This window comes from Leucoraja erinacea, unplaced genomic scaffold (genome assembly GCF_028641065.1).
Source record: "Leucoraja erinacea ecotype New England unplaced genomic scaffold, Leri_hhj_1 Leri_764S, whole genome shotgun sequence".
NCBI classification, from domain to species: domain Eukaryota; kingdom Metazoa; phylum Chordata; class Chondrichthyes; order Rajiformes; family Rajidae; genus Leucoraja; species Leucoraja erinaceus.
Genome location: NW_026576690.1, coordinates 4,607 through 22,528, shown reverse-complemented (window position 1 = coordinate 22,528; position 17,922 = coordinate 4,607). Strand labels below are relative to the sequence as shown.

At 46.3% G+C, this 17,922-nt stretch overlaps 1 protein-coding gene across 1 annotated transcript in view; it reads right to left on the bottom strand.

Annotated features, from left to right (window-relative positions):
* LOC129694704 (zinc finger protein 721-like) overlaps positions 1-7,538 on the bottom strand; it is a 37,354-nt gene extending 29,816 nt beyond the window's left edge. The window contains exon 1 of the mRNA XM_055631445.1: positions 7,391-7,538. The gene's annotated coding sequence lies outside the window, so the exon portion shown is untranslated. The remainder of the gene's footprint in view (positions 1-7,390) is intronic.
* Between the last annotated feature and the right edge of the window lie 10,384 nt (positions 7,539-17,922).

Here is a 17,922-nt window from a genome sequence, read left to right as displayed (position 1 = left end):
TGGCTCTCCCTTGTCCATTTTCCTAGTTACATCCTCAAAACATTCCAGAAGATTAGTCAAGCATGATTTCCCCTTCGTAAATCCATGCTGACTCGGACCGATCCTGTTACTGCTATCCAAATGTGTGGCTATCTCATCTTTTATAATTGATTCCAGCATCTTCCCCACCACCGATGTCAGGCTAACTGGTCTATAATTCCCCATTTACTCTCTCCAGCCTTTCTTACAAAGTGGGATAACATTCTCTCCCATCCAATCCACAGGAACTGATCCTGAGTCTATAGAACATTGGAAAATTATCACCAATGCGTCCACAATTTCTAGAGCCACTTCCTTAAGTACCCTGGGATGCAGAGCATCAGGCCCTGGGGATTATATCAGCCTTCAGTCCCATCAGTCTATCCAACACCATTTCCTGCCTAATGTGGATTTCCTTCAGTTCCTCTGTCACCCCAGATCCTCTGGCCACTAGTACATCAGGAAGATTGTTTGTGTCCTCCTTAGTGAAGACGGATCCAAAGTACCTGTTCAACTCATCTGCCATTTCCTTGTTCCCCAGAATAAATTCACCTGTTTCAGTCTTCAAGGGTCCAACTTTGGTCTTAACTATTTTGTTTTCTCTTCACAAGAAGCTTTTACTATCCTGCTTTATATTCTTGGCTAGCTTACCCTCGTGCCTCATCTTTTCTCCCCGTATTGTCTTTTTGGTTATCTTCTGTTGTTCTTTAAACATTGCCCAATCCTCTTGCTTAACCAATCATCTTTGCTAAGTTGTACTTCTCTTTTAGTTTTATACTGTCCCTGACGTCCCTTGTCAGCCACGGTCACCCCTTACTCCCCTTGGAATCTTTCTTCCTCTTTGGAATGAACTGATCCTGCACCTTCTGTATTATTCCCAGAAATACCTGCCATTGTTGTTCCACTGTCATCCCTGCTAGTGTATCTTTCCAGTCAACTTTGGCCAGCTCCTCCCTCATGGCCCCATAGTCCCCTTTGTTCAACTGCAACACTGACACCTCCGATCTACCCTTCTCCCTCTCCAATTGTAGATTAAACCTGTCCATGTTATGGTCACTGCCTCCTAATGGCTCATTAACCTCGAGGTCCTTCATCAAATCCGGTTCATTACACAACACTATATCTAGAATTGCCTTCTCCCTGGTAGGCTCCAACACAAGCTGCTCCATGAATCCATCACAAAGGCACTCTACAAACTCCCTTTCTTGGGGTCCAGTACCAACCTGATTTCCCCAGTCTACCTGCATGTTGAAATCTCCCACAACCACAGCATTACTTTTACTACATGCCAATTTTAACTCCTGATTCAACTTGCACCCTATGTCCAGGCTACTGTTTGGGGGCCTGTAGATTAGTCCCATTAGCGTATTTTTACCCTTACAATTCCCCAGTTCTATCCATAATGACTCCACATCTCATAGAAACATAGAAATTAGGTGCAGGAGTAGGCCATTCGGCCCTTCGAGCCTGCACCGCCATTCAATATGATCATGGCTGATCATCCAACTCAGTATCCCGTACCTGCCTTCTCTCCATACCCCCTGATCCCCTTAGCCACAACGGCCACATCTAACTCCCTCTTAAATATAGCCAATGAACTGGCCTCGACTACCCTCTGTGGCAGAGAATTCCAGAGATTCACCACTCTCTGTGTGAAAAAAGTTCTTTTCGGGAGATTTGAGTATAGTTTATTTTTAAATGATAAAAACCAACCTGCCTCCACCACCTTCACTGGAAGCTCATTCCACACAGCCTTCCACACAGCCACCACTCTCTGAGTAAAGAAGTTCCCCCTCATGTTACCCCTAAACTTTTGTCCCTTAATTCTCAAGTCATGTCCCCTTGTTTGAATCTTCCCTACTCTCAATGGGAAAAGCTTATCCACGTCAACTCTGTCTATCCCTCTCATCATTTTAAAAACCTCTATCAAGTCCCCCCTTAACCTTCTGCACTCCAAAGAATAAAGCCCTAACTTGTTCAACCTTTCTCTGTAACTTAGTTGCTGAAACCCAGGCAAATTTCTAGTAAATCTCCTCTGTACTCTCTCTATTTTGTTGACATCCTTCCTATAATTAGGCGACCAAAATTGTACACCATACTCCAGAATTGGCCTCACCAATGCCTTGTACAATTTTAACATTACATCCCAACTTCTATACTCAATGCTCTGATTTATAATGGCCAGCACACCAAAAGCTTTCATTACCACCCTATCTACATGAGATTCCACTTTCAGGGAACTGTGCACAGTTATTCCCAGATCCCTCTGTTCACCTGCATTCTTCAATTCCCTACCATTTACTATGGCCCTGCCTGACGTCAGTGTCGCCGGTCGAGTCTCATCGCTAGGATTGGAGCCACGGACCTGTCTGCCACTTGGACTGAATGCATCGTCTGCCCCCGACAGCTCCCAAAAGGGTGCACCCGTTTCAATTTGGCACTGGGGTATCCTGCACTACACGGTTACTCCCCTTTCTCCACGTCACCCTCCTCCGCTCTTCCTGTATCCTTGGCGTGACAACCTCTCCTACCATCTGGCAAGCGCTACCGCAGCATGCGGAGCAAAACCACCAGATTCAAAAACAGCTTTTTCCCTCAAGCCATCAGATTACTCAACACACTCAAGAAAATTCCATGAACATTTAACTTTAACTCACTGTCTGCAGTATGCTATTTGCACTTTTAAACCATATAACCATATAACAATTACAGCACGGAAACAGGCCATCTCGGCCCTACAAGTCCGTGCCGAACAAATGTTTTTCCCCCTTAGTCCCACCTGCCTGCACTCATACCATAACCCTCCATTCTCTTCTCATCCATATGCCTATCCAATTTATTTTTAAATGATACCAATGAACCTGCCTCCACCACTTCCACTGGAAGCTCATTCCACACCGCTACCACTCTGTGAGTAAAGAAGTTCCCCCTCATATTACCCCTAAACTTCTGTCCCTTAATTCTGAAGTCATGTCCTCTTGTTTGAATCTTCCCTACTCTCAGTGGGAAAAGCTTTTCCACGTCAACTATGTCTATCCCTCTCATCATTTTAAAGACCTCTATCAAGTCCCCCCTTAACCTTCTGCGCTCCAGAGAATAAAGACCTAACTTATTCAACCTTTCTCTGTAACTTAGTTGTTGAAACCCAGGCAACATTCTAGTAAATCTCCTCTGTACTCTCTCTATTTTGTTGACATCCTTCCTATAATTGGGCGACCAAAATTGTACACCATACTCCAGATTTGGTCTCACCAATGCCTTGTACAATTTTAACATTACAAACATTTTCTATATTGCACCTTTATTATTGCACTTTAATAACATACCTCAAAATGTTACTACAGTCTGGCACACTGTGAATATTTTAAATAATGTATGTTGTCTATCTTATTGGTATATTGTCTGTCTGTGTTATAAATATTACTTGCACATTTGGAGTATGGGGAAACGCAATTTCAATCCAATTTATTTGAATTGACAATAATGTTTACTTTGAACTTCACTGTAGGTCCTTGTCCAGAAAACTCTTGTATTCCCGGACCGTCCAGAGGTCACCCAGCTGCTTCTCCAATTCCCCAACACGATCGTTCAGGAGCTGCACCTGGACAACACAACGTCTGCAGGTGTAGTCTCCAGAAGCACCAGCCGTGTCCCAGACTTCCCACATCCTGCAGGGAACACGCTTCACCAACATGTCTGCCATTTCTTCAGTGGACAAAAAATCACAAATTTCAATCAAGTGCAACCTCCTTGCCTCAAGCCAACTCTTGAACCAAAGACTCACACCTTTCTCACAAGGCACTTCCCTCGACCGACAAGGCCGCTCCCCTGCAAGCCGCTGCCAGTCTGAAGAAGGGTCTCATATAACCATATAACAATTACAGCACAGAAACAGACCATCTCGGCAGAAACAGGCCAACTCGGCCCTTCTAGTCCGTGCCGAACACTGACTCTCACCTAGTCCCATCTACCTGTACTCAGACCATAACCCTCCATTCCTTTCCAGTCCATATACCTATCCAATTTATTTTTAAATGATAAAATCGAACCTGCCTCCACCACCTTCCACTGGAAGCGCATTCCACACACCACCACTCTCTGCTAAAGAAGTTCCCCCTCACTCCCCCTCTGAGTAAAGAACAGAGAGTGGTCCCAACTCTCTGCCATGTAGTTGACCCATTGGCTATATTTAAGAGGGAGTGTGTGGCCCTTGTAATTCAGAGGGTATGGAAAAGGCAGGTGTCCTGAGTTGGATGATCAGCCATGTTATGAATGGCGGTGCAGTCAAGGGCCGAATGGCTACTCCTGCACCTAATTTCTCTCCATGTCATTTTTGAATCTTCCCTAAATGGGAAAAGCTCTACATCAAGTCCCCTCATTTTTAAAGACCTCTATCAAGTCCTCCCTTAACCTTCTGCGCTCCAAAGAATAAAGACCTATCTTGTCGAAGCTGTCACCTATTCCTTCGCTCATTGGATGCTGCAAGACCCGCTGAGTTTCTCCAGCATTTTTGTCTACCCCGGAGAGCAAGCCTTGCTTATATTAGCTGTTTAATCGCCTAAATTCATCAATTTACCAATTTGTGAATTACATTCCTCAGCCAATCACTGCACTCCCACACCTGCCGCTGACCCTGAAGGTATGTGTTCTCGGCCGGTCCTGCCCGGTTTTTAAACCAACCACTACTGAAAAGAAAGACTGAAAAAACTCTGAAGAGCTTAGCCAACTTCAGCCTTTCCCTCTGACTCACCAACTAGCTCTCACTGCTAGTCTTCTACCTTCTCGGTAAACTCTTGAATCGGGCTTTTGCCACGCTTTTTAAATCTTCTTTCAATAGACAACAGGAGCAGGAGTAGAGGCCATTCGGCCCTTCGAGCCAGCACCACCATTCAATGTGATCACGGCTGATCATCCCCAAACAGTAACCCATTCCTGCCTTCTCCCCATATCCCCTGACTCCGCTATCTTTAAGAGCCCTATCTAGCTCTCTCTTGAAAGTATCCAGAGAACTTACAAAATTCTTAAGGGGTTGGACAGGCTAGATGCAGGAAGATTGTTCCCAATGTTGGGGAAGTCCAGGACAAGGGGTCACAGTTTAAGGATAAGGGGGAAATCTTTTAGGACCGAGATGAGGAAAAACTTTTTTTCACACAGAGAGTGGTGAATCTCTGGAAATCTCTGCCACAGAAGGTAATTGAGGCCACAGTTAATTGGCTGTATTTAAGAGGGAGTTAGATGTGGCCCTTGTGGCTAAAGGGATCAGGGGGTATGGAGAGAAGGCAGGTACAGGATACTGAGTTGGATGATCAGCCGTGATCATATTGAATGGCGGTGCAGGCTCGAAGGGCTGAATGGCCTCTCCTGCACCTATTTTTTATGTTTCTATGTCTATGTTTCCCTGTATAGGACAATGAAATTCTTACTTTGCTTCAGCACAACAGAACATAGTAGGCATTTACTACAAAACAGATCAGTGTGTCCATATACCATGTGTCTTTCACGATATTACAGGTCCTGCTGTGGCATCTGGAGTGGTAAATGTCCTCCAGAGGGGGCAGGGGGAGTCCAATGATACCCTGGGCAGTTTTTATAATAATAATAATAATACATTTTATTTATGGGCGCCTTTCAAGAGTCTCAAGGACACCTTACAAAATTTTAGCAGGTAGAGGAAAAACATGTAAGGGGAATGAAATAAATAGTAGAGACATGACTAGTACACAAAGTAAAGACAGAATTCAATACAAAACACAGTATGAGGCAACTCAGCGGGTGCAGCAGCATCTATGGAGCGAAGGAAATAGGCAACGTTTCGGGACGAAACCCTTCTGAAGACGTTGCCTATTTCCTTCGCTCCATAGATGCTGCTGCACCCGCTGAGTTTCTCCAGCTTTTTTGTGTACCTTTGATTCTCCAGCATCTGCAGTTCCTTCTTAAACACAGTATGAGGCAATTAGTGCACAGATGAAAAGGGAGGGGGACGTGGGGCTAAGGATAGGCAGAGGTGACGAGATGGGTCCTGAGGCGGGACTGGAAGATGGTGAGGGACACGGAATTGCGGATCAGTTGGGGGGAGGGAGTTCCAGAGCCTGGGAGCTGCCCTGGAGAAGGCTCTGTCCCCAAAACTGCGGAGGTTGGACTTGTGGATGGAGAGGAGACCGGCTGATGTGGATCTGAGGGACCTTGAAGGTTGGTAGGGGGAGAGGAGGTCAGTGGGGGGGGGGGACAGATGGTGGAGGGCTTTGTAGGTGAGGACCAGGATTTTGTAGGAGATGGGAAGCCAGTGAAGTTGTTTGAGGACTGGAGTGATGTAGAAACATAGAAACATAGAAATTAGGTGCAGGAGTAGGCCATTCGGCCCTTCGAGCCTGCATCGCCATTCAATATGATCATGGCTGATCATCCAACTCAGTATCCCGTACCTGCCTTCTCTCCATACCCCCTGATCCCCTTAGCCACAAGGGCCACATCTAACTCCCTCTTAAATATAGCCAATGAACTGGCCTCGACTACCCTCTGTGGCAGAGAGTTCCAGAGATTCACCACTCTCTGTGTGAAAAAAGTTCTTCTCATCTCGGTTTTAAAGGATTTCCCCCTTATCCTTAAGCTGTGACCCCTTGTCCTGGACTTCCCCAACATCGGGAACAATCTTCCTGCATCTAGCCTGTCCAACCCCTTAAGAATTTTGTAAGTTTCTATAAGATCCCCTCTCAATCTTCTAAATTCTAGAGAGTATAAACCAAGTCTATCCAGTCTTTCTTCATAAGACAGTCCTGACATCCCAGGAATCAGTCTGGTGAACCGTCTCTGCACTCCCTCTATGGCAATGATGTCCTTCCTCAGATTTGGAGACCAAAAACTGGTCTCATTTACTACAAAACAGATCAGTGTTCCATAAGAAGGACACAGGTGCTGCGGCAGGAGTGGTAAATGTCCTGGAGAAGTCGATGATACCAGGGCAGTTTTATCACCTTCTCCCTCTATGTAATGATGTCCTTCCTCTAGTGCAAAACTGATACTGTGTTTACAGGAACTGCAGATGCCCCAGGATCTTGTTGTACTCCCTCGTCCCAGGGACCCCAGGTTTGTTGCACCTCCTAAAGAAATGTCTCATTGCCGTTCCCATGTAAAACGGGATACTGGTGTCAGGGGTTTATGGACCAATGTGTGTGTGTGTCCTTGTTCATCAGTCACTGAGACGCTGCACCGCGGCCTCCCGCCGCCAGGGGGCGCTGCAGCCGGAGGACCAGAGGACCGGAGCACTAGAGGGCGCCCAGACCTCCCCCGGGCCGCCGGCCGCAGGATCGCCCTCGGGAAGGGAAGGGGAAAGGACGCGAGGCCGGGCGGCGGCGGCGGCGGCGGCTGTTCCTACCTGAGCTCCTCCCCGGCGCTGACCGGAGGCCTCGTCCCGACGGCGGCGACAACGCACCGGCCCCGCCTCACGTGACCGGCGACCAGGCCCCGCCTCCCCCACACACTGACGGACAGCGCCAGCGGCCAACGACGTCACGCAGGACCAGGTACCGCCCCCTCCCGGCGTCCGGCCAATCAGAGCCGCGCTCCACCGCCAATCGACCTTCCCCAGCGTCGGATAGGTCGAGCCGTAAGCCCCGCCCTTCGGATTGACAGTCCCCTCCGCCAATCAGAGCCGCGTTCCCTCCCCCCATGTCGGATAGGTCGAGCCGTAAACCCCGCCCTTCGGATTGACAGCTCCCTACGCCAATCAGAGTCGCGTTCCCTCCCCCAGTGTTGGATAGGTCGAGCGGTAAGCCCCGCCCTTCGGATTGACAGCACCCTCCGCCAATCAGCGCCGCGTTCCGGCCCTAGCAACGGTTGTCACGGCGCTCCGGCCCGCCCCCACCCCACGGCTCCTGCACCACGTGATGGGGAAAGACTATGGGCAAAGATCTTATAGCGGAGCAAGACAGGCCACGCCTGCGCAATGCAATGGGATGACGTGTAGTAGCTATGGAGGGGATCCTGGGCATTTTTCACCGGCCATTTTAGTAACCTGAGCCTACCTGACCCAACCCAACTCTCAGTGTAATCAATGAACAGTTTGTGTGTGTGATATAGGGTTAGATTCATCATTCTGTCAGTTCAAACTTCTTGTCAAGAATACAATTTGACTCTGGCAATTGTCTTTCTTAATGTTTTTAAATCATTTCTTTTTAAATGGCTCACAAGTAGTGTTAGAAACATAGAAACATAGAAATTAGGTGCAGGAGTCGAGGCCATTCAGCCCTTCGAGCCTGCACCGCCATTCAATATGATCATGGCTGATCATCCAACTCAGTATCCCATACCTGCCTTCTCTCCATACCCCCTGATCCCTTTAGCCACAAGGGTCACATCTAACTCCCTCTTAAATATAGCCAATGAACTGTGGCCTCGACTACCTTCTGTGGCAGAGAGTTCCAGAGATTCACCACCCTCTGTGTGAAAAAAGTTCTTCTCATCTCGGTTTTAAAGGATTTCCCCCTTATCCTTAAGCTGTGACCCCTTGTCCTGGACTTCCCCAAGTTTGAGTTGATTTTGTAGTAACCGGAACCAACCCGACCCGACCCGACTCGCAGGGTGATTGACATTGCGGGGGAACTTTTTGTGTATGATATAGGGTTAGATTCATAATTCTGTTAGTTCATAATTCTGTTAATTCTTGTTAAAGAATAAAATGTTTATAAACACACATACATGAATGTGATATAAATGTATATAATGATATAACACACACAATTATATTTCTTCAGATCCAATGATGAACTTTATTTCAGACTAGACAAGGGACATTAAATAAGAAACATTGTAAACCTCCCCGCAACTTCACACACACGGATCCCACACTCCCTCTCCCCGCTGCCCCTGGCCCCACACTCCCTCTCCCGCTGCCCCGGGCCCCACACTCCCTCTCCCCGCTGCCCCGGGCCCCACACTCCCTCTCCCCGCTGCCCCGGGCCCCACACTCCCTCTCCCCGCTGCCCCGGACCCCACACTCCCTCTCCCGCTGCCCCGGGCCCCACACTCCCTCTCCCCCGCTGCGGATCCAATCTTTGGCCGGAAGCGAGATGGCTGAGCAAGATGGCGGAACAAGATGGCGGGGGCTGGTTGCTAAAATGAGTCCTAAAATCACCCATGAATCCGCCCATGAGTGTACTACACGTTTGCGTGAGAGTAACCCATCTTGCTCTGCTATAGGATAGAAATTAGGTGCAGGAGTAGGCCATTCGGCCCTTCGACTATGGCTATGGGCAACCAGAAAAGTTGCATCAAGTCAAGTCAAGTCAAGTCAAGTCAAGTGTATTTGTCACAAACACATACGAGATGTGCAGTGAAATGAAAGTGGCAATGCTCGCGGACTTTTGTGCAAAAGATAAACAACAAAACAACCAAACAAATTATAAACACAATCATAACACACATATTCTTTTACATAATAAATAACGGAAGGAAAAACGTTCAGTAGAGTTAGTCCCTGGTGAGATAGGCGTTTACAGTCGGAATGGCCTCTGGGAAGAAACTCCTTCTCAACCTCTCCAACCAATACATGACGGAGAGTCAGTGTATGGAGAGGTCACAGTTGTCGAGAGCTAGGAGTATGTCAGTGAGGTGGATGATGGTGATCCTCATTAACACCATAATGTTTTATATACTTCAATGGAACGCCTGGAGTCTGATTGGAAATGGTCAAGAGTTAAAGAGATTTGTTGATGAATTTAAAGAAGCACCAGAATTAATATGTATCCAAGAGACATGGTTAAAGCCCTGTCTAGATTTTGTAATCCCAGGTTATAGAAACATAGAAACTAGGTGCAGGAGTAGGCCATTCGGCCCTTCGAGCCTGCACCGCCATTCAATATGATCATGGCTGATCATCCAACTCAGTATCCCGTACCTGCCTTCTCTCCATACCCCCTGATCCCCTTAGCCACAAGGGCCACATCTAACTCCCTCTTAAATATAGCCAATGAACTGGCCTCAACTACCCTCCGTGGCAGAGAGTTCCAGAGATTCACCACTCTCTGTGTGAGAAAAGTTCTTCTCATCTCGGTTTTAAAGGATTTCCCCCTTATCCTTAAGCTGTAACCCCTTGTCCTGGACTTCCCCAACATCGAGAACAATCTTCCTATCGAAAATGAAGAAAGTATCCAATGTTGGTCAACGCAATGGAGTACAAGCGGCTAAGGGCAGTAGCAAGACGAGTTGTAAAGGATGCAAAGAGAAATAGTTGGAGGAAGGTTTGTGGTACGCTAGGCCCGGAAACTCCAGTAAGGCATTTGTGGTCAGCTGTGCGTAGAATGCCAGGAGTATATAAAAGAAGTTTGTTACCAGTGTTGCAGAAGGATGAGATGGTAGCAGTCTCCAATAAGGAAAAAGCAGACATGTGTGTTGACAGTTTTCAAGCAGTGCATAGATCAGAGAGCATGGGAGTGGAGAGGTGCAGAAAGAGAACTGAGCTGATGGCAGTTAATCAGTGGAAGCTGGAGAGGAGTCTAGTCTTTAAGGATAAGGGGGAAATCCTTTAAAACCGAGATGAGAAGAACTTTTTTCACACAGAGAGTGGTGAATCTCTGGAACTCTCTGCCACAGAGGGTAGTTGAGGCCAGTTCATTGGCTATATTTAAGAGGGAGTTAGATGTGGGCCTTGTGGCTAAAGGGATCAGGGGGTATGGAGAGAAGGCAGGTACAGGATACTGAGTTGGATGATCAGCCACGATCATATTGAATGGCGGTGCAGGTTCGAAGGGCCGAATGGCCTACTCCTGCACCTAATTTCTATGTTTCTATGTTTAGATATGCCATTTATTGTCACTATACATGTACAATGAGATTAAAAGCAGCTCGTACTCAGTGCATATATATAATTTAGTACAAAAAACAAGAAACAGAAAACAAAACAAGAGGAGGGGGGGGGGGGGATAGGTGCACAATTCTGCGGCGCTATATACATATCTATAAAGGCAAAATGGTGAAGGGTGAATAGGTAGTATTCTTAGGCAGATGTTTAAAGATTATATTAAATATTTAATTTTTTTTTTTTAAATGTTAAAAATTAGTTACAATACACATTACAGTTCCAAATTGGCAGAGCAATTCCCAAACCAGATGGTAATGTTCCCGGACAAGATGCTTTCCACCGCCGCTGCGTAGAAGCACTGGAGGATCCTCGGAGACACTCTGAATTTCCTCAATTGCCTGAGGTGGTAAAGGCGCTGCCTTGCCTTACTCACCAGTGCTGAGGCGTGTGATGCCCATGTCATATCCTCAGAGATGTGGACTCCCAGATATTTAAAACAGTTCACCCTATCCACAGGATCCCCATTTATACTCAATGGAGTGTACGTCCTCGGATGATGTGCCCTCCTAAAGTCCATGATCAGCTCCTTCGTTTTTTTGATGTTCAAGAGGAGGCTGTTATCCTGGCACCAGAGTGCTAGATCAGCCACCTCCTCCCGGTAGGCCTTCTCATCATTGTCTGAGATCAGGCCCACCACCACAGTGTCATCAGCAAACTTAATTATTGAATTGGAGCTGAACCTAGCCACACAGTCATGTGTGTACAGGGAGTACAATAGGGGGCTGAGGACGCAACCCTGGGGCGATCCTGTGCTCAGGGTGAGGGACTTCGATGTATTCCCTCCCATCTTGACTACCTGGGGCCTGGCGGTGAGAAAGTCCAGGACCCAGGCACACAGGGAGGTGTCTAAATTCTGGGTGTCCTAAATTCTAGAGAGTATAAACCAAGTCTATCCAGTCTTTCTTCATGACAGTCCTGACATCCCAGGAATCAGTCTGGTGAACCTTCTCTGCATTCCCTCTATGGCAATAATGTCCTTCCTCAGATTTGGAGACCAAAACTGTACGCAATACTCCAGGTGTGGTCTCACCAAGACCCTGTACAACTGCAGTAGAACCTCCCTGCTCCTATACTCAAATTTAGGAATGGAAGGTCTACAATGGAGTGTATCAGTTTTGGATCAGGATATTAAAAGGCCATTTAGAAGCAAGGAAACAGTAGTGAGTGTATTCCTTGATATTGAGAAGATATGATTCTTTGTGGAAGGAGGGATTAATGATTACAATTTTTGACTTGGGAGTCGGGGGACGAATGTTCAACTGGATTAAGGATTTTTTATTGAATAGAACAATACAAGTAATAGTTGGTAGTGTCAGCTCAGAGACTGTAGACATAGAGAATGGAACCCCGCAGGGAAGTGTTATCAGTCCAGTTTTATTTAATATCATGATAAACGACATATTTTGTAAATTAGAGAGTGGATTTGGTCTGTCTTTGTTTGCAGATGACGGGGCCTGAAGTTGACAACCTGGTGCTCAGAAAACAACCTGGCTCTGAACACCAGGAAAACAAAAGAGCTCATTGTCGACTTCAGGAGGCACAGCACCGACTTAGCCCCCCTACACATCAACGGCGAGTGTGCGGAGAGGGTCAACACCTTCCGGTTTCTCGGCGTCCTTATCTCTGCTGATATCTCCTGGACAAACAACACGACAGCGGTCATCAAGAAGGCTCAGCAGCGGCTGCACTTCCTGAGGGTTCTCAGGAAGCACAACCTGGACACTAACCTGCTGCTGACCTTCTACCGCTCGTCCATCGAGAGCCTGCTGACATACTGCATTACAGCATGGTATGGCAGCTGCACCATGGCAGACAGGGAGAGGCTTCAGAGGGTAACCAGGACAGCGCAGAAGATCACTGGTTGCCCTCTCCCCTTCCTGATGGATATCTACACCTCCCGCTGCCTTAGCAGGGCAAAGAAGATCATCAAGGACAGCTCCCATCCTGCGTTTGGACTGTTCGACCTGCTGCCCTCTGGAAGGCGCTATAGGTGCATCAAATCCAGGACAAATAGACTCAGGAATAGTTGTTTTCCGAAAGTCATAATTCACACACGCACTGACTTCACAGCCCAACACCCGGACTTCCATCTATTCTATCCACGTACTGAAATTTGGAACTGTAATGTGTATTGTAACTGTAATTTTTAACATTTTTAAATTAAAAAAAAATAATTTAATATAATCTTTAAACATCTGCCTAAGAATATTACATATCCATCCTTCACCATTTTGCCTTTATAGATATGTATATAGCGCCGCAGAATTGTGCACCTATCCCCCCCCCTTTTGTTTTGTTTTCTGTTTGTTGTTTTTTGTACTAAATTATATGTATGCACTGAGTCCGAGCTGCTTTTAATCTCATTGTACATGTACAGTGACAATAAATGGCATATCTAAAAATGAGGTCGTAATGTAGAGTTTGTTTTAGATTATTATTTATTATTAAAGCTTTATTTCAGACACAGGTCCATATACACATCAAACAGTACAAAGAATTAACCATATAACCATATAACAATTACAGCACGGAAACAGGCCATCTCGGCCCTACAAGTCCGTGCCAAACAACTTTTTTCCCCCCCTTAGTCCCACCTGCCTGCACTCATACCATAACCCTCCATTCCCTTCTCATCCATATGCCTATCCAATTTATTTTTAAATGATACCAACGAACCTGCTTTCACCACTTCCACTGGAAGCTCATTCCACACCGCTACCACTCTCTGAGTAAAGAAGTTGCCCCTCATATTACCCCTAAACTTCTGTCCCTTAATTCTGAAGTCATGTCCTCGACAAAGAATTACAATGATACATTAAGAAATTGCATATTAGCCTAAAATATATATGTTATTGCACCAATGCCATCTTAGCCTAGAAGTTTTAAAACAGATTCAAAGAGTGTTAGTGTCTGTAGAGGAATGGGGGAACACATCTCTGCCTCTAAGACTAAATATATGGTATTTGGTTCTAAAATAAAGTTACCTAAGTTAGGGCTGTATATGTATGGGTCTCTATTGGAGAAGGTAAAGTTTTTTTAAGTTTTTGGGTGTTTGGTTTGAAGGGCGTATGACTTGGGCTGTGCTTGTGGGTAAAATTGTGTTGAAGTGTGAAAAAGTTCTGAATGTTATGAGAAGTCTGGTTGGGTGTGAGTGGGGGGGCAACAGGGAGACAATGCTGCTAATTTATCAGGCCATGATCAGATCTTCTCTTGACTATGGGTGTTTTGTGTATGGGTCTGCGTCTAAAACTGTTCTGGCTAGGCTAGATGTGTTGCAGGCAAGGGCTTTGAGGCTTTGCTGTGGAGCCTTTAGGACTTCCCCAGTCCCTGCCCTGATTGTTGAAATGGGAGAAATGCCCTTATGGTTAAGGTGCAGTAAGCTAGGGTTACATTACTGGGATAAACTTTGTGGGTGTAATGATACCTTCCCAGCAAGGTGTTTGTTGCCAGAGGTTGAGGTTGCCATAGAGGGAGTGCAGAGACGGTTCACCAGACTGATTCCTGGGATGTCAGGACTGTCTTATGAAGAAAGACTGGATAGACTTGGTTTATACTCTCTAGAATTTAGGAGATTGAGAGGGGATCTTATAGAAACTTACAAAATTCTTAAGGGGTTGGACAGGCTAGATGCAGGAAGATTGTCCACCTTAACACCCATTAAAGGACCCAATGCTTCCTCTCCCTGATATCAACTTGCTGGGCAACATGATGCCACAAGCCTTCATGTTCTTGCCACTGATGCCCACTGATACAAAGTACACATTTAAAGACATTCTTGCCATAGAGGGAGTACAGAGAAAGTTTACCAGACTGATTCCTGAGATGTCAGGACTTTCATATGAAGAAAGACTGGATAGACTCGGCTTGTACTCACTAGATTTTAGAAGATTGAGGGGGGATCTTATAGAAACTTACAAAATTCTTAAGGGGTTGGACAGGCTAGATGCAGGAAGATTGTTCCCGATGTTGGGGAAGTCCAGAACAAGGGGTCACAGTTTAAGGATAAGGGGGAAATCCTTTAGGACTGAGATGAGAAAAACTTTTTCACACAGAGAGTGGTGAATCTGTGGAATTCTCTGCCACAGAAGATAGTTGAGGCCAGTGTATTGGCTATATTTAAGAGGGAGTTAGATGTGGCCCTTGTGGCTAAAGGGGTCAGGGGTTATGGAGAGAAGGCAGGTACAGGATACTGAGTTGGATGATCAGCCCTGATCATATTGAATGGTGGTGCAGGCTCGAAGGGCTGAATGGCCTACTCCTGCACCTATTTTCTAACCTTCTGTGGCAGAGAATTCCACAGATTCACCACTCTCTGTTTGTGAAAAAAAAATGTTTTCCTCATCTCGGTCCTAAAAGATTTCCCCCTTATCCTTAAACTGTGATCTAAGTCAGTGTTTGTGGGCAAAGAGAGGGTTAATTTCCGTCTGCGATGCAGCCAACTGCATCCAGCTCACTGGGGATCTGCCCCTTCTACATGGGAGCCAGCTCCTCCCTGTTTAAGGCAAGGTCCTGATTGATGAGTGAAGCTGGTGGAGTGGGTAAACAACGTGTTGTTATCTCACAGCCTGCAGCCGGCAGTTATTCTTCTCTGAGACCCCACTGGTTTCCTGACTGTTCACATGTCTCCATCCTGTGATTCTGAGTTTGGGAATTAGTGCGCGCCTCGCAAGCTGTTTCCCCCCCTCACAGATTGGCTTCACATCCTGATCTGAGCAGTCGTTGCAAGCAAGAGACAGAGAGCAGGCACAATCGGAGCTGGAAACCTCTCCAGCCCCCTTTCTTCTTGTGTGAGTTGTATCTGTAGTTAGCGTCTACATGTTATACAGAGAGCAGCAGGAGTGTCCTGTTGATCTGAAGCAAGTTTGGTTTCATTGCCGTTGGATGTGATTTTCACGAGGCTGCCAGTGAATTTCGCTGTGAGTTTCTGCGGCCTGATCTGTGAGTTTGGATCTTGTCGACAGTTCCTTTGGTCCCTACTGATGCCCAGGGGAGGCTCCCCCTCTGTGGCCAAGGACACACGGTAAGCAACAACTCCGGGTTAGTTCTCGTGCTAAAACAAATTGCCTGTGATGCTATAAGCATTCCCTAAAGAGGGCACTTTCCACCGCCTGAGACCTATTCACTTTGTCACCTTTGTTGTTCTTGAATACTGAGAGATCTTCGTGTAAGAATAAGTCAGATCTTTCTCCTTTTCTAGATGTTTTTTTTCTGCAGGTTCCATTCTTTTCCCCACAAGGTGCATGTTCAGCATTCTAGCAGCTCGTCAGAGTGAAATCTGAAGCCCTGTCCCCAATACATCAAGATACATCTGTTGCAGGCAAATGCTACTGACAGCCTCAACTCTAGTACATTATCTTGGTGCTGTCTGCAAACTTGCCCATCAGCTCGCTGCCCAGTTAACCTCAAACTAATTCCAGCTTCTAACCTGGAGGTGGTTTTCAACTTCCTGACCCAAGGGAGCAATCAGTCAAAATGACTGCCTATTATAGAAACATAGACAATAGGTGCAGGAGTAGGCCATTCGGCCCTTCGAGCCTGCACTGCCATTCAATATGATCATGGCTGATCATCCAACTCAGTCTCCTGTACCTGCCTTCTCTCCATACCCCCTGATCGCTTTAGCCACAAGGGCCACATCTAACTCCCTCTTGAATATAGCCAATGAACTGTGGCCTCAACTACTTTCTGTGGCAGAGAATTCCACAGATTCACCACTCTCTGTGTGAAAAAAAAATCTAATCTCGGTCCTAAAAGATTTCCCCCTTATCCTTAAACTGTGACCCCTTGTCCTGGACTTCCCCAACATCGGGAACAATCTTCCTGCATCTAGCCTGTCCAACCCCTGAAGAATTTTGTAAGTTTCTATAAGATCCCCCCTCAATCTTCTAAATTCTAGCGAGTACAAGCCGAGTCTATCCAGTCTTTCTTCATATGAAAGTCCTGACATCCCAGGAATCAGTCTGGTGAACCTTCTCTGTACTCCCTCTATGGCAAGAATGTCTTTCCTCAGATTAGGCGACCAAAACTGTACGCACTAATGAGTATTCAAGTCAGATCGAGCAGCATCAGACATGTGGACCTCAAGATCTATGTGTGGCTATGAATGGTCTCCTAATCTGAGGAAAGACATTCTTGACATAGAGGGAGTACAGAGACGGTTCACCAGACTGATTCCTGGGATGTCAGGACTTTCATATGAAGAAAGACTGGATAGACTTGGTTTGTACTCGCTAGAATTTAGAAGATTGAGGGGGGATCTTATAGAAACTTACAAAATTCTTAAGGGGTTGGACAGGCTAGATGCAGGAAGATTGTTCCTGATGTTGGGGAAGTACAGAACCAGGGGTCACAGTTTAAGGATAAGGGGGAAATCTTTTAGGACCGAGATGAGAAGAACTTTTTTCACACAGAGAGTGGTGAATCTCTGGAACTCTCTGCCACAGAAGGTAGTTGAGGCCAGTTCATTGGCTATTTTTAAGAGGGAGTTAGATGTGGCCCTTGTGGCTAAAGAGATCAGGGGGTATGGAGAGAAGGCAGGTACAGGATACTGAGTTGGATGATCAGCCATGATCATATTGAATGGCGGTGCTGGCTCGAAGGGCCGAATGGCCTACTCCTGCACCTAATTTCTATGTTTCTATCAGCCATGATCATATTGAATGGCGGTGCTGGCTCGAAGGGCCGAATGGCCTCTACTCCTGCACCTATTTTCTATGTTTCTGTACGTTCCTCGGATATGAACTAAAGGCTTGAAGCTGCTTCAATTGTTCAAGTGTGCATTAAAGATCCAGGGGACTATTTATAGAAGGTGAAGGTGATCTCCCAGTTTCCTTTTGTTTAAGAAAGAACTGCAGATGCTGGAAAAATCGGAGGTGGACAAAAATGCTGGAGAAACTCAGCGGGTGAGGCAGCATTTATGGAGCGAAGGAATATGTGATGTTTCGGTCGAGACCCTTCAGACTGAAACGTCGCCTATTTCTTTGCTCCATAGATGCTGCCTCACCCGCTGAGTTTCTCCAGCATTTTTGTTTACCTCCCAGTGTCCTGTA